Source organism: Periplaneta americana, chromosome 2, assembly GCF_040183065.1.
Source record: "Periplaneta americana isolate PAMFEO1 chromosome 2, P.americana_PAMFEO1_priV1, whole genome shotgun sequence".
NCBI lineage: Eukaryota > Metazoa > Arthropoda > Insecta > Blattodea > Blattidae > Periplaneta > Periplaneta americana.
The window spans coordinates 11,410,316-11,432,685 of NC_091118.1; the positions used below are offsets into that span (position 1 = coordinate 11,410,316).

Sequence of the window (22,370 nt, forward strand, 5' to 3'; positions counted from 1 at the left end):
CCTTTCCATACTCCAAGAATTCAGTGCCTAATGTGGAAGATTGTATTTTATAATAGGTCAAATTCTGTTCATATTTTAATAATAATTCGTGTTGAATTTAAAATCACAGGCGAACAGGTAAATGAAATGAGTTATAACAAAATTATTGTATACGAATTTGCTAGTCTGATATTCAGTTCTTACTAATACTCAAAGTACCTACGTGTTTGTTCATAGCATGTACTTCACGTCTACAAGGCTCTGGCTGAAGTACGTGGCTTGCCGTTATTGCAGTTTCTGAAATATGTTGGTGCAACGTACCCAGTGGAGCAGAACTTGAGGTTCGGAGTTCAGTAAGGTAATGATTTGAAATATCTTTAACCTTGTTTCTTATATTTAAATATAAATTATGAGCCTTTCAAGACGACAGCTATTCTCAAATTGTAAAATTGTAATTTATATTGCAGGGTTACTGTATGTCAGATCCAATAATTTTTCGGATCCACCACTGTGGAGTAATGGCTAGTATGCCTGACCGTGAAACGAGATGGCCCGTTTTCAAACCCTGGTTGGGACAGGTTACAGTACGATTATTTAGTCCTGGCAGTCGCCGGAGATGTGCGCCTGGGTTAGGCAGGTTCATTCAGTTACGCCAAGGGGTGTTTGGGTTATTCATTCGCTTGCCTTCGGAGCGATCGGATGTCATGCGTGCGGTAGAGCGGTATGTTTCCAGTACAGTTAAGCTGCACTGCATTCCTTTACCGACCGCTCGCCCATATCTCTACTCCGAAACTCTGCCCATTACTCCTATTACTTCCCCTCTTTCGCGTCGCTGAGTTGTCAGAACTAAATAATCGGTCTGTATCTGGTTGAAGTTTTTTTCCATGGTTTTCCCTCAACCTATTAAGAGCAAATGCTGAGTAACTTCCGGCGTTGAACTCTGAACCCATTTCGCTGACATTATCACCTTCTGTTCACTCAGATGCTAGATAACCATAGCAGTTGATAAAGAGTCGTAAAATAATTCTGTAAATGATAAACTAGACTACATCATCTGGTAGCACGTTTAAAATCACCAGGAAAGTCTAGAAAATGAGGACACTCCTAGAAACGGGATGTGAATAATATTCAAGCAATGTCAGCAGCTAGTCCAAATTGTCTTTTGTTTCACAGCATGATATCAACGAACAGGTTTCTATAGCAACAGTACAAATCATCCTTGTTATTTAGTCCATATTTCAGTGCTACAAACGTAAGGAGGGGATTTGTCATTACGCAAATAAGGATTTCTAAACAATTCACCTTCGCTTCTGAGAAAGGGGCTAAGCACCTCTGACTTCTGGTGCTTGACCCAGTGACCTCAGTCACTGGTTCCTATCTTTTACCTAAATAATGTCACCAAACCCTCCCCAACCTTATAAAAATCTTGGGTATATTTCTATTACAGATAATGCTGTAATATTCCTATTCCTTTTGTACCAGTCATTGATTTGCTCTTTTCGTCTTTCAGATGTTCCACTACTTCCCGCGCCTATTACGAAGAAGCCTAAAGGGAAGCTTTTCACCTCGCTGATGTAAGTCTTTTAGTGATTTATAATGGTGGTAGCAGAACTTATCATTCAATAATTTTTCTCGTTCTATAGCCAAATGAACATCAGGGTAAATGTGAGATGGACTATTCTTAATAAGGGACCGAATTTTTAGATTTCTTAAAAGAACATTTTAGGTTTTTGGAGTAGGTGAAGTAAGTTTTTTTAGGTTTTATGTCCAACCTGTGAAAGGGGTCGCAATAACGGCCAGATCGTTAAAAATGTATCCTTACAGTTATTCTAAAAAAATAAATATTTATTAAAGCAACATGGACCACGAAACTGACCTTTTCAAGAACCAAACTATTTATCAAAATTCATAAGATTCGAAATTTTGTTTCTTCTCCTTAACATTACTTGTAGTTTGAATAAATTACCGGTATCATAACTTAAATTTTTATATAATATAATTTGCCTTGATATAACTACAGAGATTTCAATTTGTAATAGATAAAAAGTACAGTATACACAACTTTTGAATTAAATTTGTTCAAACTTTATCAAGAATTATTTTAAAACAAACCAACCAATACTATTTACTGGTACTGTTCCTGGTTGCAATATATGACCAAATATTTTTCAAGATTCTCGACAAGTTTTTTTTCTATTGTCTCTCAAAATACATTCGAAGGATGGAAAGGTTCTTTTGACGGCACATGATGTCATAGGTGCAAATATCATCGCTGCCACTGCAGCAGGTACCCACGGTACCTGACAATTGAAGCTTTTCCCCTGGAGAATGGAGCACACATTTTTCATTTTTTCAAATCCTGGATTCCTCTGCAATACTTTCTTCAGTTTTAATGTGACAGCTTCAGCCACGGGTCCTGGTACTTGTTTCTGTAGGAGCGAGTCAGTGACACCAATTGCATCTTTCAGTTGTAGCGACAGAAATTCCAAGTACTCGATATATTTTGGAAGGTCACTGAAATGAGACATACTCTCTCTCTCTCTCCTCTCTCTTCCCCTTCTCTCTCTTCCCCCCCTCTCTCTCTCCTCTCTCTTTTTCTCTCCCTTCCCCTCTCTCTCCTTTCTCTTTTTCTCTCTCTTCCCCTCTCTCTCCTTTCTCTTTTTCTCTCTCTTCCCCCCTCTCTCTCCTCTCTTTTTTTCTCTCTCTTCCCCCCTCTCTCTCCTCTCTCTTTTTCTCTCTCTTCCGTCTCTCCTCTTTCTCTCTCTCCTCTCTCTCTCCTTATCTCTTTCTCTCCCCCTCTCTTCCCTCTCTCTCCCCCTCTCCCCCTCTCTTCCCTCTCTCTCCTTCCCTCTCTCCCTCTCTCTTCCCCTCTCTTTTTCCTTCTTTCTCTCTCTTTCTCCTTTCTCTCTCCTCCCTCCATTCTCTGTCTCCTTCTTTCTCTCCTTCTCTCTCTCTCTCCTTTTCTCTCATATATATAAAATGCAGTAAATACAGGATAATGCTTAACAATGATTTAGGTTTTTTTAGGTTCAATAGAATTCACATATAAGACTCCTACGATCATGATCCGGAAGAGTATTAAGGAAATTAGGAGTTTAGAAGCAAGGGAGGGGGGAAATAGGCAAAAACCTACAAATCCAATTCCTAATTATAACCACTCTCAGATCTTGAACGTGTCGAACTCATATGATTCAACTAATAAAACGTAAAATCCAAAATGTAAAGATCTATCCAAAATTATAAAATCAGTTCAGATTTAGATATCTGGGTGTTAAGTTGAATTCAGTTAAATGAATTTGCATCCACTAAAAGATTATCGATGAAGAATTAGGAAGCACAGCGTCTACATAATTTTTATAGATCTGACTTGCTTTGGTTACGTTCGACGCTGAACTTGGAGACATGCCACTCTGACTACAGCTCCATACGCCACTGTCTGCTGACATACCTGTGTTTGCGCCACTGGCGACTCGGTTAAAAGTCACAGTTACTATCTTCACTGCACTTCACAGACGTCGATGTTATACGCCACTGACGAGACGGGACTGTAAGCCACTGCTCTCTGGACTAGACCTGACTGACTTCGATTATGTTCTTCGCTGACCTTGGAGACATGTTACTGACTACAGGTACAGACATAGCCGCTGTCTGCTGACATCTGTTATTACGAGTGTTCTTGACATTTAAAAATGAAATTTACGTGTAAACGTACGCTCTGAGTTACGGTCAAAGACGGCGATAGAGTTGTAACACAATACTTCCTACACGAAATGAACACTGCACATAGTCGCTTGTATATCACACATTATCTGTATAATGAGGGGAAAAGTAAAGGCACTTATAAATAAAAAACTGAAGAAAACGAAGGCAAAATTCCAGGTATGTTCCTATGAAAATGGGGGCACAAGACCACACTAACTGAAGAGGGGGAACCCATGTTTGTGCCCCACGGCCGGGGTTTAAGTACCTGTAATAACCAACTACCCTCAAAAGTTATCTTTTTAACGCGTTAAAGTCACTTGGGTGGAAGGTCGCGTCCACTTCTGTTCTGCTGCTCTAGAATATTTTCAGTTATCTTAAAGTTTGTTTTGATTAACCGTCACTCTTGGCTAAGTTTTTAATACATAAACCTTCCATTTATAGCGAATAGTGAAAACCAAATATGAAATTTAAATATTAATTGTTAATTATTCGTATTTTAAAATAAACTTTTGAAAATCAATTAGCCTCGTTTCTTTGTCAGTATGATTCAAGGAAAATACAGAAGAGGTTTATTATTTTATTGTGGGTATAGAGGGAACTTGATGACGAATTTATAGTTCCGTTAATCTTTTAGACAACTAAAAAAAGTTGAATTGGTCAACACTTTACATTTGTCAATGGTAAAAGTGCAGTAGATTAGTCTGTGCATGACAAAACTTTTCTGGCCAATTAGTGAACAGTGTCTTACTATTAGTCAATGTCTGTGCGGTGCGTCAGTGTTGTAGTTAGGGTTGAGCAGTGTTGTCATGGAATATTGGTGATGGAAGTTATTTACAAATAGATTTTGAAAATCAGCTGAGTTGTAAATGTGATCCATATCTTCTTCGTAATTAAATGTTTGGTGGTGGTGGTGGTGGTGGTGGTCAAAAATACTTACTATACTGTACTTTTACCATTATGAAATGTGACTTTCAAATTTTAAATAAGTATATATGCGTCTGTTAAATTTTTGTTTTACGGAAACTTGTGTATACACTTACATTCTGCAGGAAAGGATACCTACAAATAAAAAAAATTTGAGTGAAATTATATTATAAAATATTACAAATGCAATAAAAATGTATCTTACGTTGAAATTCAAGATTACTTCTAATCAGATGGGAACTTCATTAGACAAAACATTAATCGAAAGTGTGGAAAACCTTGAACGCATATTAAACCACACTTATTTATAGTTTGTGAAATAGGTGAGAAGTTTCAATTTCAAAATGTTATATCTTTCGGTAACTTTCACACAAATTTGCTGGTATACATGTTAATTGTGAGGTGTTACCTCTCCTTCACTGGGTGGGGATACTTACAAATGGCTTTTAAGGAACCTGCATTAGTCCCTATCCTGAGCAAGATTAATCCAGTCTCTATCATCATATCCCACCTCCCTCAAATCCATTTTTATATTATCCTCCCATCTACAACTCGGCCTCCCCAAAGGTCTTTTTCCCCTCTGGCCTCCCAACTAACACTCTATATGTATTTTTGGATTCGCTTATACGTGATACATGCCCTGCCCATCTCAAACGCTCTGATTTAATGTTCCTAATTATGTCAGATGAATACAATGCGTGCAGTTCTGTGTTGTGTAACTTCATTCTCCTGTAACTTCAAACCTCTTAGCCCCAAATATTTTCCTAAGAACCTTATTCTCAAACATCCTTAATCTGTTCCTCTCTCAAAGTGAGAGTCCAAGTTTCACAACCATACAGAACAACCAGTAATATAACTGTTTTATAAATTCTAACTTTCAGATTTTTTGACAGCAGACTGGATGATAAGAGCTTCTCAACCTTATAATAACAGGCATTTCCCATATTTATTCTGTGTTTAATTTCCTCCCGAGTGTCATTTATATCTGTTAGTGTTGATCCATGATATTTGAATTTGTGTGGAGATACTGCTACAAAAATTAGAAGCGAAGAGAGCTGCATTTTAATAGGAAATTAATGAATTTGATAAAAAGAATTTTAATTTGGATCTACATATACTTACCTTGCAAAGGAGATCGTGTTCAGCTGTTTACTAAGTTCTGTTATTACATTTCACTGAACCTAATAATTTGTTTAGGAAAACTTGACAAATATGCTCTGAAAGGAAACGAATAATAGACATTGTAACTTGAAGGATAAGTGAAAATAAAACTTACGAGGGTTATTTTTGTGTGTATTTATATGTATAATATATAATTTTAATTAAATCTTTGTATATTCTTGGTATGAATTGTGACAAATTATTTTTTCGAGGATTGTTGCCAAGAGATTTTTGCAACTAGAAGAAGGGAATCAGCGCCATGGGACCAGAGTGCGCGAACATCATTCATTTGTTAGTCGGTAAGTTCAGTTAATAAGTCTCACAATTTCTTAAATCGATCACTATTATATTTGTAAGAAATAAACTATATAAATAATGTAAAAATTTAATCTTTGAAGAAACAATGGTATAATTTAGGTATTAACATAAATTTGCTCTTTATTGGGACACACTATAATAATTGCACTATCAAATAAAACAACGCAAATTTATGAAAGTGTGATAGGTCTACTTATTTTACAAGATTGCCTTGTATCTATTCTGTAGTTAACAAAAATTTATTTCACAACAGTGAGGTAAACCCGATTCAATTTCAAAATAGTTCTGCAGAAACTGATAATATTGGTTATCTTAGTTGATGAGCATTTAACAAAACTTGTTTTTGTAAAGAAATCGAAGTTCAAATTTCTGGCCCTGCTTTGAATTCGTAAACTCAGAACTGTGAAATAAGTTACACAAATAAAAATAGATTTGAAGTTTGTAGATTAGTGGAAAGCAATAGCTTTCTTATACCGGTACTCTAAAAATAGAGAATCGTGATCCTTTCAGTTTTGGACTACAAATTTATGAAATAGTTCAAAGTGCGAAATAAATCTATTCTCTCAGTGCTAAAAACTAGATTTGTTACTTGTGAAAATTTCACTTTTATGAACAAAGGATTGCATTCATATCATTAAGTTCTAAATCAGTACTATAATTACAGAACTTTTAATACGTAACTACCATTCAAATGTTTGAAAAGTGTAAGCAATCTGCAGCTTGAAATTCCTTAACTGATTTACTAATTTGAGTTGCGAAAATAATTTAATTAAACTTTGAATGAATTAAATATTATTATAGTCACAATCATGCCATGGTATGAAAGAAGAATTTCACAACCTCGAGCGGGAATCGAACCTGCGACTTCCTGGTCTCCGGTCAGGCGCTCTACCACTGAGCTATCGAGTTCGTCTCACGCCAAAGGCTCGGAATTATCCTTTCATTAATATGGTCACATCAACGGACGTATATACGTCACCCAAACATCGTAAGATGATGATTACATTAATTAAATTTTATTCAAATTCTTGATTCATGTAAGCTCCAGGTATCAGAATACATACCTTGCATGAAGCTTTCAACATAACTTAAAGTATAATATAATCCCGCCTATAAAAGAGTTAATCAGCAATAATACACCTTGAATAGCCACAAAATGCAGGCGTGAGAGTTCTAGAATCGTTCACTCTGAACGCATATTTCTGAATTATGTTTACTCTCACTACAAAACTGCTAAGAATTACGTACTGTGAACATAAACTTAACTTTTTGACGTTAATTCAGATGCCAGAAAAACTTAATTTCGGTAGAAATAAGAAACTTACACTTAACCCTTAAATTGGCAAAGCTTCATTTCTCACACGAGTTTATTAAACCTTGTCGGACTGTAAAGAAAACAACTATCGCAATGTCCATATTTTATATGTTGTACAATATTATAGTATTGTAAAATTTTAATTTTCCTACAAATTTTTTTTTATTTTATTAAAATTATAGCATATAGCCTATTAACCTGTTGTATTCTACAGGATACTTTGTCAATTTAAGGGTTAAATAACAGCACATAAAATATGGATGCACAGCAGATATCTTGTTTTAATCTTTTGGCATTGTCTCAAACTGTTCCTTCACTCTGTTTATATTTTGTTCACCTATTGAATTCTAAAATGTTTTCCTTGTTATCTCAAATCTAGGCGAGATGTATGGCAACAGACAATACGGTCCCTTAAGAAGAGGATCTTCAGGAAGATATCTGGAGCCGCACTAAGTTAAGTATCAGATGAGAGATTTTATACTTTTCATTGTGGTTGGATAGACGAAAGTTCAATTTCCAGCAGCGTTGGCGTATATTAAAAGTATCGGCCTAGATGGTTCTATTGTCAGGGTCGTGTTGCAAAAGAAATGGTATCTGTTTTTGTTCTGCTCTATATATCTGGCTAGCCAAACAACTGGTGCAAATAAAACTGGCAACTCTTCACACCTTGTGAGGGACAATCCTAGTAGTTCAAGAACGTAGAAAGTTGTAAGTGCAATATGCAGTTAGCGAAACATTTTTTTTTTGGAGAGCTAAATGAATTCTTAAATTATAATTATAAAAATTAACGATTTTATTTAACAGGTTGCTGAGTAGTACAGATACTTTGTAAGAACAATAGCATTTGACAGCTTTGTGTAGTTCACTCTACATAAACAAGAGACTTCGTGAATAAAATAAGACGGTGAAACACGACTTCTAGGATAAATTATGTATGTCTAAAGTGTTCTAAAATAACGTTTAATTTAAATTATTTTGCACTTGAAAATAACTTTCGTTTACTCAACCTAACAAAATTGAATTATTGTACTATATATATTGTACATAGCCTATAAAACGCTTTATATTTATTAGTTATGAACATATTCAATTTATATATCCATTTCGCGAATTTTGTATCCTACTTTCCATAAACTGCGAGCAATGAATTTTCCAATGTTCTCCTTGATAATATGATTCGTGTCTAATCTTTGTAAAATTTTTAAATGTTTCCAAATTATTATTATTTAATTTAAAATTCTTTATAATTCTAAATACGCAACTCACATTGATAAACCACATGCGCTCAAAGCAATAATAGAAATGAGAAAATTTCATCGTCTTATTTCGTCATTGTCATTTTATGTAACACTGCATTCGTCCTAAACAGCATTAGATCCAGATGTCAGTATGAAGATTTGGAAGTCTTGAGTTAATTGTATTGTCACGATTTTCTACTGTTTATCGTACACTAATGTGTTTATTTTTTAGGAATCTTGTAACCTAATTTACCAATCAAAATTTCCCATAATTTTATTTCTGAATCCAGATAGCAACGTGCATACTTCGATATTTCATTGGTCTTTAAATTTATAACAATGGTAACATTGGCACATATGAGAAAGTAATAATACGTAAATTTTATTTATTTAGTTGGACTTCATTTGTTTTAGTGCTTATTTTCTGATGTTAATTTTAAAATGAGTTTGTATTCTCCTGTGTGATATGAATTTGGTTAATTTTCTCGAAATTTCGACACTGCAAAGATATTTTCTTTCATGTGTGTTAGAGTAAGAATTCTATGAAGTGTTGTATATGTGATGTGCATGTTATTTAAAGAAATTGTAGATTTAATAGTATTGTTCGAATGAATTGTCTCACTGAGTGTTTTGCATACTGTGATCGATAGTTTTCATTATTTTACTATTTCAGCAGTTTTTAAATTTTAGAAAATAAAAATTTGTGACTAATAATTTTATTCTGTAAACGTAAGACGCAACATTCCTATACTCTGAAACTGATGTACTGTATGATTAAATATTCAGGATTCTGTGACACTTTTTACATTTTCTCGTTGATTTCTATGACAGTTTTATTTGGTACAGCCTATTTTTAATATTTTCCTTATACTGTCTTAATGCGAATTGATATATACAAGTATACTAAATTCAGTATAATAGTTTATTAATCTGTAGGCATAATTTTTATTTTTATGATTATACAATAATAGTTCCAACATTTTTTACCGTCGTGTGAGAAGGAAAGCAAAAGCTTTTTATATGTAAATTTATACGTTACGTTTTTTCGTATTCTCTGTAAAATTTTCGATTTTGTGAATATTTTAAATTTGAAGGGTTCTGAAGAAGTGTTCATTATTTTTTTAACTGAGTAAGTTGCTTCATTCAATCAATGCTGTTCTATTTCTGATAATGCAAATGAATGACTAATTTAAACAAATTTCATTTGAGCATGATTCTGCTAGCCTTGATTAGGTTATGGGAACATGAATCTCGTATGTCCAAGTAGAAATTATTCAGTGCATGTTTGCATCTTTTCGGAAGTACAAAATTCAAAATTGCTGTAATGCAAATATTTAGCTTTAGACTAAATGTATGACTGTTCTTAAAAGCATCATGTACTGTGTGCATTGTCAACTTTTCTCTTGCGAAATTCATGCTAAGTTATCTGTGAACTTGTAACTATTTGGATAAGACTGTACGTAATGCCAATTTTTAATATAAAAATTTCGTTTGAAGTAGTTTAGAAAAATAAAAATGCTATTCATGTAAATCAAAAACTACTGAATTAAAATTTGAATTCCGAAGTTATTCACATGTCAAAATTTTGTACGTCATTATGTATTACTTAGAATGCTCATGCAATCATTTGTCTCAAAATTTAGATTGTGATTTCCCAAGAATTGCTTCATGTCAATATTGATTTTATTTAATTCTCCCTTCTGTGAAACTTGTACCCTTCTTAAAAAAATCGTAGAAATGCGAAGTGAAATGCGAAGTGTGTAGTGAAGTGAAACCATGTGAACGTGTGATGCGAAATGGGGGAAGTGAAATAGTGAATAAAAAGCGAAAATAAATCAAGACAACTGAAGAAAGAATTGAGAAAACTGAAGAAAATTGAGAAATCTGAAGAAAGAATTGAGGAAACTGAAGAATAATTAATGAAAGAAAAGATATTGAAGAAACTAATGGTAAAATGATACAGAATTCTATGAAGATAAAAGATGATGAAATTAAGTCAGCAAAGGATGGTACTCTGAGGTGTGAAGAGGGGTACAAGGATTCTTTTAAACCAACCAATCTCGGAAATTTGTGGACAGTTCTCTGGGAAGTCACATTCACAGTGTGGAACTGAGCTAAGTTTCAAAGTTCTTTTGTATTTAACCCATAGTTTCGTTGCCAGAACATAGGTACCCCTAGCGGAGGTTTCAGTACCTCCAAGATCGAAGTTTCTTTACATAAACTAAATTCCAATTCCAGTCATGGAGGATGTGATGAAAAATTCACGCTTTTCACACGAACGTAATTTAAAAGCTGGAACTCACTGATGTTTGAAAACTTCTCGGACAAAACATATTTTCACAGAAAGAATTGAGAATCATGTTCCCAATTAAAATACTAAAATTTAACAAATGATTTAGTTTAGAATTACTTACAAAATTTCAGTGTAAGAAATTACATTTATTTTTTACAGAACATTTATTGGATGCTGAAGACAAAATGGCCAAGCTCCACGTTTCCTGGCATTTCATTGGGGCTCTTCGAATACTTAAAATATAATTAATTGTCTCTTTCATACATTTTTAGGATTATGTTAGTGAGATTGGTATTAATCTACAGGACTGGAAGCCACTGATCGATTTTTACAGAATAGCAAAACTTTTCAGTCCTTAAAAATTGCTCTATTAACATTACATCTGTAAGTTTCCATTAACATTTTCCTCTGATTTTTATATTTTCTGTATATTTTCTCTTAATTTAATTGCATTTATATTTAATTGTTATTAATATTACTTACTTATGGCTTTTAAGGAACCCGGAGGTTCTCATCTCTGTTTGGTTAATTTTAAATCCGTTTTATAATCTTGACGAATTTTTTTATTGTACAATCTCTTTGTAATTGTTCCATTTTTACTGACCTTGTCTATACATACTGTTTTTAGGCATATAATTTAAACTATTACCGCCCTCACATAAGATTAATCCAGTCTCTACCATCATATCCCACCTCCCTCAAATCCATTTTAATATTATCCGCCCATCCACTCTCGGCCTCCCCAAAGGTTTTATTAATATTACTAATTATTTTTGTATGTGTTATTAATTCACTATAACATTGGCTTACTCTTAACTTCTGGATTATTATGTAATTATCTTATTACGTGACTGTTTTCAGGGTAAAGTACGAACTAATATGTTATTTCTAATAAAAGTTTCTTCCTTTATCTCGGAATGTTATTAGCTGACGAATGTTGATGAAATTTTCTCACTGAAATGTCAAATTCATTTCTACCGCAACATCTTTTTCTATTACTTACATATGGTACTAAAAATCTTGACCATGTAAAATACAACTTAATTTGCTTTCACTACTGGCATAACCGTTACTAGGCAACTTCCTCAATCTGAATCTGAAATCGACGCACGTTTTTATATTATTTGTGTATAAATTTGTTTAAAAGTGATAAATTAAAAATTTATAACACTTGTGCAATTTCTCTACCGGTAATTTTTTTCATTGTTAGTGATACTGATAACACTCGGTATTAAACGGGTCTCAGTTACGTTTGATTTCTGTAAGAGACTGTCCTTGTAGATTAATAGAAATGAACTACGCGTCCTTATTCTGATTTATAATTTAATTTGTGTTACAGATACTATGCCTCGTGGTGGATGCGTATTTTGCAATTGTATACAAGCGGTCGTGAATTGCTCATAGCTTCTGTGTGAAGATTAAAATGAAAAACTAATTGCATAGAATATGAATTGAATGTATGGAGACACTTTTGAATTATTCATTTACTTGTGAATAATAATGGACAAGTCTGCTAGTTTTTCTCAAGATTTTATATTTATTTTACCTGAAGACGGAGTTTTGTATTAGCCTGAGAATACAGTGTGAATATAGGAAAGTTCTTGGTACTTCAGTAATGTGTTTTGAATGATTTAGGTAGAAATAATGATAGAATAAGATCATAGTGATCTTGAACTTCATTTTTGCTCACCACCAATTCCACTTACACGCGCTTGATTTGAACCTGGTCTGCCTGGAGATAAAATACAGTAGTTGTAACACACAGTTAATCAGAACACATGAAACACTTTAGTTCATAGTACAAAGTGTGTTTTTAAAACTTATAATTACATTAGACATAATGTAGTTACAAGAATTTTGTACAAGTTTGGAAGTTGAAGTGGAAAACACTAACTGAAATCATTGAAAGCAATACTGAAAACCAAATTCGTAATCTTCCAAAACACATTTTCTTAGAAGCGAAACTTGGACAATTTCTACAATGCCTATTTCTTATCCATGTATTTGATTGACAGAAACAAATCTTATCTTACGTATCTTGTCACTAATATCCAAAAATGGGAGTTTTAAATATCGATGGTGTTGAATGGCAACCTCGTATATAAAAAAAATATAAACGAAAGGTTTCACTCCTGATCACATATCAGATTGTCCGTTTCCACATTATAAAATGGCAACATATAAAAGAGAACAACCACTAGGATTTCCATTGTCGAAAATGAATTTTTTGGCAACAACCGCTAGATGGAAATACTGCTGCAAGCTATTACTTAATGGAATTCCATCAGGGTTATAATGTGACTTCTTTTACAGTCGCTAGATGGCAGCATAATGAAATTGATTAAAGTTGTCTTGAAAGCGCATCATACTGAACAATCTGTTGCATGTGATCGGGATTTCACTTCAGTCCTATCAAGTAAATTTTCCAAATCCTCTGTAAACACATCTTAAATCAAGGTATGAATACAAGATGAGATTTAAATATTCTCTTATGTCGAACATTTCTTGTTTTCGAGATATTAAAATGGTTTTTCGCTCTCCTGTAAAATTGAATTTTTTTCTGGCAAATGGGTTTGCTGTCCAGCACCATAGACATACAATAATGTATTACGATACAAGGTTGGGAAGTGCGTTTTACAAAATTGAGGAAAAGTTTGTAATGTACTTCACAAACGTGTATTGTACAACATTTTTTCACGATCATATTTTTAAAATTGTAAATACAATGTTTAGAGCATCATTATGCCAAAACCTACGCAAAACTGCACTGTAATGGTAACTAAGTAACAATAAGTGCACTGTAATGGGTCTATTTCAGTATAGTCTTATGTTGTGAAGAATGGTTTCCCTGGCAACAAGTTACTGTGTGGGAATTCTAACTTTCAAGGCCTAACAGCAACAGCTGTAAATACAGCAAAAAACACGATCGTGTAAAAAATTAAATTGTATTAAAGAGCATCTGAATTCTACACCGTAAGCTAAAAATTGAGTGGGTGAGTGGAATAAGACCCAATCCCAATCCCTGTTCAAACTGACAGATTTCAGCAAAACATGTGAAATTGTTGCAGTTAACCTAGCACTCGTATATTTTCAAATAGGAAGATCGATATACAATATTGTAATAACATGCTAAGAAAGAATATATGATTTATGTTATAATGTTAAAGTTTTCAAAATTTACTGCAATTGGGATGGACTTTTACTCCAGTCACTCAATTCTATAATTAAAGGAAATGATGAAAGTTAAGCATTTAGTGAAAATTTGAAATAAACATTTGAAATATGAAAAAAAGAAAAAGAAAAATCGTTTAAAAAAATTTGTAAACTTGAAAGGTATTGAGCTTACAAATTCGCACTATGTTATAACGAGTGCAAGAGAGTATTAGAAGATTTAAAATTTCGAATTGGTAAAAGAAAGGATTAATTTTTTATTTTTTTCTTGATGTCAAAAGTGAGCGCTCACACAAGCTTCAATTTTCGTACCAAATCAAGAAATATAAACCTCTTCAAATAAGTACTTTGCATTGACAGTGGGGAGGAAAGTCACTGGTGTTTGTTATATTTCAATATGATTTACTTAATCTGAGATGCATATCTTAAAATGTAATGCAGCATTTTGCTTTCATTTTTCTGCTGGAACATTGTTGTCAGCTAACATCACGTGATTTGCGGTGGAGAAAAACATTTGTTCAAAGTACTTCATCCTGTAAACTCATGACATCACTGAACTGCTTTCTTGTTTTTGTTTTGGTTTGTACAACTTACTCATAGGTACCTTGAATACAAATATTGGGGTATCGTATATATGTAAGAGCGAAATGCAATTTTCTAACTTGTCAAAATATAATGCAAATATTGTAACAAAGAAATGTGTAATAGAATACAAGCTATAATAAAGACATACCAAAGTTCCTAATGAATTCATTTCCATTTTTATAGATAGCAAAATAAAACACTCGAATTCATGGCTAAGGAGTCGTGTTCGTAATTCATATCCCCTACGGCAGCGTTTCTCAAACTTTTCTACCTACAGAACCCTCTTAAACCCAAAATAAATCTGTGGAACCCAGCAGAATAATAGTGATGTGTATGTTACAGGCAAATATTAAATTACCAAATGTATTTTTACCATTAATATGACATTTTTATTTATGTTGCATATTATAATATTTATAAATTATAAATAATTTTGTTGAACTGTATTTGCTGTTATTATAAAGATTAGTAATCCTGGCTATTTTTATCACTAACATTAAACATGTATTTTGAACTCACACATTATACATACTCGTATTTAAAAATTACAAGAGTTTCTGAAATATATTTGCTACTGTTACAAAGATCAGTAAATACATAACAAGCATAAATGAAATTAAGTCCACTTGCATCGTTAACACTGTTTTGTAATTTATACTAAAACTAGCTGTACCCATGCGCTCTGCTGCACTTATTAGAAATAAATATAAAGTAATTACATAAATAAAATAGAACATTGGGTCCAGGGAACATTCGTGTTTGATAGAAGAATAAATCGTTTAATATGGTACTTAATTTAAATTGTATTTAAATAACTAAAATGCTGTCATTTTGGTCCAGAGACCACTCATTTGGTTCAAATATAATTCGTTTAACATTTTTATAAATTAGTCTTGAGTGCATCCTTTAATAAATCACTCCAAATTAATAGAGTTGATTGTGAAGTTTAATTATCTTCCGAAATTACGTCATACAAACACACAAAATATTCTCTGTATGTTAATATTGATAAACGTCAAGGCCGCCTTAAATAGACTTAATCATTTGTTTTGATTTCATTGTAGCCATCGTCGTCGTTCCTGCCTTAACTCCTATGTCATCGATTTTCAGATTTTTGCCCTACTAAATAACTTAATGATGCAGAAAATAATACAATCTACTATATATAATTTAATTATATTCATTTCTTTCGAAAATGTAAGAACTCACGATCTCCTATGCACTACTGCCATAGAATGAATAAATTTGTTTTTCTTCCTACTAAAAAATTTAATATTTTGCACCTAGAAGTTACGGAACAATGACACTATAATCTGAGGCGGCGGTGGAAATGTATTGTATTGTTATTTTAAAACTCTTGTATATCCTTAAATATCAGTCCTATCAAAATTTTGCCTGGAATAAAACTTATCAGAAATCATTTTTAAAGGAACTTTTGTTACGTAACATTTTTCACAAAAATCAATAAGCGAAATATTTCGGTTTATTTAATTCAGGCCCCCTTATTACCCCCCTTTTAAATAAAGTATTTTGAATGCCATATAGCCTAAAATCTAAGTTACAACGAACTTAATTTATGTTCCAATTTTCATCGAAATCCGTTCAGCCATTATCGCGTGAAAAGGTAACAAACATCCAGACAGACATACAAACAAAAATGTCAAAAAAGCGATTTTCGGTTTCAGGGTGGTTAATTGTATATATTAGGACCAATTATTTTTGGAAAATCGAAAATTTCCAGAAAAATTTCGGCTACAGATTTATTATTAGTATAGATTCAGGTACTTAATCCTTTTTTTAGAAAAAGAAACGCCTGTTTGAAACAGATCACTGGGACGAGTGCTTATGTTTACGCTTGCATATTTCTTTAATATCGGGTTTAATGTTGGAAAGCTGGTCTCATGTCTGGTTCTGCATCCAGTCTATTTCTGTATTTAGTTTTGATAGACGTATGCACAGAAAATCCATTTTAACATAGGTATGTACTTACAAAAGAAAGTAGAATTGTAATGGCTTTCTCTGATAACACTGAGTACTCTCTTCTCAGGCTGTGCCAAAAATCCATCACACGGAGATTCTTAAACTGAGGTTGCAGGGATGAATCAGACGTCAATTCCAGTAATGTTTCGTATTCTTCAGAAGCGAGGGAAGAAGGTTTTTCTTTGATGTCAAATGGATTTTTGACCCACAAGTTTTGAGAATTATTTTCAGTCTCCTCTTCTGGAATACTGTTCTACAGTATGACGCATATCCTCCAAATGCTTTACAAATTCTTCATAGATTTCATCAAGTTCTCGGAGAGTTTCTTCGTTCTCCTCAAGGAAATCTTTCAAAGCAGGGAAGCTCTCAAATTCACGGCCGGCTAGACTTTTTATCCAGAACTGCAATTTTCTCTTAAAACTTTTGATATTTTTATCTGCTGCAGTGAATATATTAGAATTTTTCCCCTGTAATAATACAGGGCTCTTCTGATGGGTCCACACCTGTGGAGTAACGGTCAACGCGTCTGGCCGCGAAACCAGGTAGCCCGGGTTCGAATCCCGGTCGGGGCAAGTTACCTGGTTGAGGTTTTTTCCGGGGTTTTCCCTCAACCCAATACGAGCAAATGCTGGGTAACTTTCGGTGTTGGACCCCGGATTCATATCACTGGCATTATCACCTTCATATCATTCAGACGCTAAACAACCTAGATGTTGATACAGCGTCGTAAAATAACCCAGTAAAATAAAATCTTCTGATGGTCAAGACCCGAGCTACCTCTGCCCAAGCAGGAGGCCTTGCCCCACTGGAGATTTACGGCTTTTATTATTATTATTATTATTATTATTATTATTATTATTATTATTATTCATACATTTACTTCGTTGATTTTGACAAAAATGTCAGCTAAATAGGCAAGTCTCAAGAACCATTGTTAGACACTCAAACGATCGTCCAACTCGAAATGGTGATCAATGAAGAAAGCCATCACCTCAGCCCTAAGTTCGAAGAATCTACTTAAAGTTTCTCCACAAGAACGCCGTCTCACTTCTGTATGGAGAAGTAGAGATTTATGAAGGCTTCCCATATCCTCACAAATGATTTTGAAAAGTCTTGAATTTAATGGTCTGGACTTGATAAAATTAACGATTTTTACTACTTCATTAAGAATATTTTTGAGGGAAAGTGGCATTTTTGATGTGGTCAAAGCTTGACGGTGCAAAATACAATGACTGCTTTTGCAATTTCTTGCAACTGACTTTATGTGCAATACTGTACTAGCTGTTTTCCCAATCATTGCTTTTGTACCATCCGTGCAGACATGAAGACAAATTGTCCCAAGATATATGATTTCTTCCAAGTACTCACTAATAAGTCTGAAAATTTCAGATCCTGTTGCATTAGCTTCTGAGTGGACGGTTTAATTCTTCCTTGATGTAAGCTTCCATGTCTTGAATGTGACGAGCCACTGTGTCATTTGAAAGCGACACGAAGATAATTGCTTAGCCTCCTTCTCATGGATCATAACTTAACCATGTCAATCTTATTAATTTTTCGGCTACTGTGTGGGAGACTCACCTGCCTAAGCCACTCTGTAGGTTACAGTGAAAGATTCCTCTGCTGTTTTTTCATTTGTACTATAAGATGTTCTGAGCTAAGAACTTTTGTGAATTTAGTAACTCATGACATTTCCTATCAAAGAAATCAATATTGTTGTCATGGAACTGAGCATGGTGTGTTTCAAAGTGGCGACGTAATTTTCAAGGTGCCATCGAAGTTACTTACAAATGGCTTTTAAGGAACCCGAAGGTTCATTGCCGCCCTCACATAAGCCCACCATCGGTCCCTATCCTGAGCAAGATTAATCCAGTCTCTGTCATCATATCTCACCTCCCTCTAATCCATTTTAATATTATCCTCCCATCTACGTCTCGGCCTCCCTAAAGGTCTTTTTCCCTCCGGCCTCCCAACTAACACTCTATATGCATTTCTGGATTCGCCCATACGTGCTACATGCCCTGCCCATCTCAAACGTCTGGATTTAATGTTCCTAATTATGTCAGGTGAAGAATACAATGCGTGCAGTTCTGCATTGTGTAACTTTCTCCATTCTCCTGTAATTTCATCCTGCTTAGCCCCAAATATTTTCCTAAGCACCTTATTCTCAAATATCCGTGACCTATGTTCCTCTCTCAGAGTGAGAGTCCAAGTTTCACAACCATACAGAACAACCGGTAATATAACTGTTTTATAAATTCTAACTTTCAGATTTTTGGACAGCAGACTGGATGATAAGAGCTTCTCAACCGAATAATAACAGGCATTTCCCATATTTATTCTGCGTTTAATTTCCTCCCATCGAACTATTAGGTAAAATTCTGCCACATATTACATGCTGAGGGCAATTTTCAGCATTCATGAAATCCAAGACTAAGTAACTCTCATTATATTTACGTTTTTTAATTACAGGTTCATGTTGTGTTTTGGATGTTGGCTCCTTCACATTTTCAGATGATGAGCAGCTATTTTGTAAACATGGTGTTTCCATTTCGCCTTCATCAGACCCACATAATTGTTTAGGGTTAGTTGAAGTTGTAGTGGCACACTTGGATGTTGATTGTTTTAATTATCATGTTTTAAGCCACCGATCCATTATTCGGTGTCACCCTGTATTAAAAAAAATGTAGAGTTAGGATCGCTATCACTCTGTATTAAAAATAGAATGACGTAGCTCGCAATGATCGGTCTGCCCTTTGTTTACACAGTTTTGAAGAAGGGATGACAAAACTCGCACAATTATTCTTTAAACATGTGACCTTTTTTCTGATATTAAATAAACTTTGAGACACAAAACTAACACATAACTTACTTTGAACTTCAAAATAATGGTCTTTCCTCTTCAGAAGAAGTTTCCTGTGCTTTCTTAAAGGAACGTCAAAACAACTCTGCGAAATATCCTTCACAGAATTTTCAATAGATTCCATAATACCCTTTACACCTGTGCATTATTGTCGGAAAACGTGTTATCTGCAGACACTTAAGTTACTTGAAGCGCACCTATTATTATTTCAACAATGTGCTTTTGTGATCGGATTGCTGTAAAGGGTACCCATTGTTGTCCTGATAATTGCCAATAGAATGGCTGAATAAACAGTTATAGTTGTGTTCTTATTCTTTTTCATGTTTTTATAACATTATATTTTAGAGATTAAGAGAGAGAGAGAGAGAGAGAAATCTCATCCGGCCTTAATTAAGGATGACCACGAGGATCCGGAAATTAATAGCAAATAAATATAATTAATTAAATATGAATATTATTATAAAAATAAAGTAATAATTAAGCACCATTGATTATCAATTATAAAATAAAATCTTAGAAGATGACTATAAAATTATACTGATAAATAAAAGATTTTATGTAAAATTAGCATATCCTTAATTAAGGCCTTCTGAGTGGTATAAAAGAAATTGTATAATCTGCAGGGAATCTTTGAGAATTTGCGAGATGAATTTTTTGAATTTCAAAAGATGATATTGATAATTGTTTTAAAAAATGATATGTAAATTTTGGTAAAGAACTCCGAGCACCAAAAAATAAACCTGTCACTGACCAATTGAAGAGAGGGATGTTATACTTGGCACTAAGGTAGGGAGTACAAGGTTCATAAATGGCCCTCTTTTCCTGATCAACCTGATGAGCTTGGTTTAGATCTCTCTCCATGCGTATAGTTGGATCTATGATAATAGCCTTTTGTTGTTGCCTGTTTATTGCTATTATATCTACTCTTCTGTGAGACTCGTCTTCAGAAATGCAGTGGACCTCTTCATGAACTTCCCAACCCTTGTTCCGAAGAAGACAGGCGATAGCTCCACGGACTCTATGATGCCTGTTGTTACGCAATAACTCTCCTTTCCGACAAAAGCCCAACACGTGGCCAAGAGTTTCTGTCTCGTTGCAGCCAGGTTGACGGCAACGGGTCGTGCTGAAAGCTCTGCCAGGAACGGAGCGCACTGCAGTAAGGTTGCAGGACATCTTGATTGCATTAATATATTCCGAAGACGACAAATTCTTTTTGGTGCTGACCCATGAATTGGCTCTTGGATATTCTTCATAGGTGACTACACCTTTCCCCTTATGAGGTAACTGACACCAGGATTCAAACGATCTCTTTCGCAATTCATCACGTAGATGTATTCCAGTTGTTCGAGGTGTTATGTTGGCTTCAGGAATTTTCAGGCGCTTAAGAGCAGTTTTCTTCTCCTCTTCAAGATTCCTGACAAGAAGGAGATGATCCTCAGGAATTGGCGGAACCCCTAAAATTTGCTTACGGAACCTCTGGGTTCCGGGGAACACACTTTGAGAAACGCTGCCTTACGGATAAGAAGCAATGCCCAAAGAAACTAAACTATAATTCAAGAATGTGAACCCCTTACTACAGTAAAACATACTGTAGCCGAGCACCAAACTAATGAATTAAAGAATTTAGCTGAATTTGAGCGAGAGCCTGCGTTTCGTCACTTATTTAATAACTATTTTATTACGCTGGAGCAGTACAAGTTACAGTATATTTACTCCGCCCTTCGTACAGAGCGAAGAATTCGAGCGTTGTGTAGCAAGTTCCATTTTCAGCTCCCTGTATATTTCTACTCACAAAATCCGTTAGAGAGTTGGGTACAGAAGACGACCTACAATCTTTGCACACGTGTGCTTTTTCTTATTATATTTCAAAAATCCTTTCTAATTTACTATTAGGACTTAATTAAAATTGGCGTAATTTGAACTGTGTTTTTCTTGCTTTGTGTACGAAAAATCTTTCAATAACTGTACTAGATTTGCAAGTATCTTAGCGAATATGAAGATACTGATATAAAACTTGTAATAACTGTGTTAGATTTTGAAGTATTATAGCAAATGTAAAGATATTCAGGTAAGCCTTTTAATAACTGCACTAGATTTTGAAGTATTATAGCAAATGTAAACACATTAAAATAAACCTTTTAAAATCTACTAGATTTTCAAGTATAATAGCAAATGTAAATGTATTTCAGTAAACTTTTTAATAACTGTACTAGATTTTCTAGCATTATACCAAATGTAAAGATATTCAGGCAAACCTTTTAATAACTTCTAGATTTTCAAATATCATAGCAAATGTAAAGATATTCAGATCAACTTTTAATAACTGTAATAGATTCTCAAGCATTATACCAAATGTAAAGATATTCAGATAAACCTTTTAATAACTGTACTAGATTTTCCAGTATCATAGCAAATGTTAAGGTACTCAGGTAAACATTCTAATCAATGTACTGGATTTTCAAATATCATAGCAAATGTAAAGATATTCGGGAAAACCTTTTAATAACTGTACTAGACTTACAAGTATCATAGCAAATGTAAAGATATTCATATGAATCTTTTAATAACTGTACTAGATTTTTCTAGTGCCATAGCAATGTAAAGATATTAAACTCTCATTTTACTCAAGTTTCTAGAGTATCGTATACATTTTTCTTTCACGTACTCACTATATAGATACTGTTTGAAGTAATGGTAAGGGAATGTTTTTTAAGTGGTCTGCAACAACAAACATTAGTTGTAGCAGCTCAGCTCTGGTAATAAATCCTGTTATATCCCTTGACCCTACAGGTTGAAGTCGGGTCTGGCAGTCAAGATAGTCCTTTGCGTTGTACTGTAATTGTA

The 22,370-nt window shown here is 34.0% G+C and overlaps 1 protein-coding gene and 1 long non-coding RNA gene across 2 annotated transcripts in view; both read left to right on the forward strand.

The window, feature by feature from the left end:
* LOC138695238 (uncharacterized) overlaps positions 1-337 on the forward strand; it is a 38,418-nt gene extending 38,081 nt beyond the window's left edge. Inside the window, exon 6 of the mRNA XM_069819691.1 lies at positions 217-337. The gene's annotated coding sequence lies outside the window, so the exon portion shown is untranslated. The remainder of the gene's footprint in view (positions 1-216) is intronic.
* Positions 338-1,487: 1,150 nt separating this feature from the next.
* LOC138713309 (uncharacterized) lies at positions 1,488-14,850 on the forward strand. The gene is made up of 3 exons (XR_011335837.1): positions 1,488-1,553; positions 5,979-6,065; positions 7,779-14,850. It is a non-coding gene; the product is annotated as an uncharacterized lncRNA (long non-coding RNA).
* Positions 14,851-22,370: the final 7,520 nt, after the last annotated feature.